We start from the raw sequence: 2,050 nt of genomic DNA, 5'->3' as shown, positions 1-2,050 counted from the left end.
TATATATATATTTTAAGAAAGTACCCCCAGACATGGGATATATATATTATACATATTATATTATATAAGGAATGAGAATGTGGAACGTTATTCTAGCTTATTGAGCACCTTTGGCTCTTGCTGGAATGCCACATTTATTTTATTTTTATTAGCTTCAGGTCTTTGGTATTTTTAATGATCATGCCAACCATGTCCTCATGTTTTTGAGCAGGACAAGTCCAAAGAACAGTCATGAATAATTTCTTTCACTGGCTTCCCTTGGGCTTATTGTCATCATAATTGGTTTTCTTTTACTTTTTTAAGTAGGTACAAAATATAAATATACTAAAATCCTGCTTAGATTCTTCTTGTCACCAATTTATTTATCTATCCATCGTCCCACCCATAAACCAATCAGCACTTATTATTTATTAGGTGCCTCTTAGGAAGCACACACTGTGCTGCTTCTGTCAGTAAAATATAGAAAATTTACAAGTCACAATCTAGTAGAGGAAAAAGTGGCGTAAAGAGACAATTTTAAGAGTAATTTAAAAGACAAATTTAAGCCAGTTTCAAGGACTATGGCTTTAGAAACAGTTGATTCAGGATGAAGATTTGCTGGCCAGGTAGGGTTCCATGGGAATTTGGCTACTGGCGATAGTTCATGTGAGCAAGTGTGGTGTCTACACTGGGGAATGAGACGGGAGAGTGGGAGCACTCATAGTCTGGGAGAAATAAACGCAGCTATTAGAGGACTAGAGGCTGTTTGACAGGGAAGGCAAGTAAGAAGGCTAGAAGGATAGGAAGCTGGGGTTGCTGGGGGGGTTTAATTTAAGATGTCAAAGGTGATAACAGGGTCTAGTGTGTGTATGGAGACAGGATGGCAGAATTGGAAGGGAGATGGAAATCAATTCATTGTGATGCTACACTGCTAAGCAGGCTTTCTGCATGTACACAAGAATTGTTTTAGATGACAATAGGCTTGGGATGTCATGAGGAGCATGAGCCAGGCCGTAGGTAGGTGTATGTTCCTAGGTGATCTCTATAATCCAGGGCAGGTATACAGTTCTGGAAGTATGCTGGGAGTGGAAGAATTACACCTGAGGCAGAAACTGTGAGATAATTTCCCGTATGATTTTCCTTGTTAATATAAACATGGTTTTAGTGGAGCACATGCCATCCATAATAAAACTATATTTTCTATTATCCACTAGGTATGGCCATGTGACTAAATTCTGACCAGTAGGATACACATGAAAGTTGTAGGTGCAACAGAATGTTGGGAATGTTGTTATTCACAGCCAAATGAATCTTCCACAGGTCTTTGGATTGGGAAGAGGGAGTAGTTGGCATCAGCAGAGGGTGCAGCAGTATCTCTGAGTCAGATTTCAGTTCACGTCAGAAATTGGAAACAGTATTCTGAGAAGAGTTACAGATGCTTAAGTGCTGATTTACCTGCAGTAGTGTTGCCAGAAGGTTCATTGGAACGGTTTGGAGGACAAAGAACAGGGTAAGATGGCTGGCAAGAAGAGCAAGGTTGGGGAAGAGTGTTGGAATGTGTGGAAAGGAATTCCCATTTTTGGCAGAGATCAAAGAAGTGGAAGATGTGAGGCATGGTGATAGAAGAGCCTCAAAGATTCAAACAGATGTGTGATGTAGTCCATATTGGTCCAGGTGTAGCCTGGATTGGTCCATACATTGAAGTAAGGTCTGTTGATGCTCAAGCCAGAGCAAGCATAGGCTCTGGTCTGACAGGATCTCGCAGTAAACTGTTAGATGTTCTATCAGAGTTTCCACCAGTAAGCTGGGAACACTGTTCAAAAGGGACATGAGGCTGACCTACTGTTCATTGTCCTGGGACAATCCATGGTGGTTCCCGGTGATGTTTACTCTCTCCCTAAATGCTCATGGGGGTCATCTCTAGAGATCAAATGTAAGTATTTCCCCTTGGACTTGACTTTTTTTTTCTAACTTTTTTTTTTTTTGAGAGTTTGTTTTTGCTATAGGGTGCATGCGCTCGCCAGAAAGACAGAGAGAGACAGAAAACGAGAAATCACCCCCCCCCAGGGGG

This window comes from Tupaia chinensis, unplaced genomic scaffold (assembly GCF_000334495.1).
Source record: "Tupaia chinensis unplaced genomic scaffold, TupChi_1.0 Scaffold000549_1, whole genome shotgun sequence".
Taxonomy (NCBI): Eukaryota; Metazoa; Chordata; class Mammalia; order Scandentia; family Tupaiidae; genus Tupaia; species Tupaia belangeri.
The sequence above is the reverse complement of the archived record's forward strand: the minus strand, read 5'-3'. Positions refer to the sequence as shown.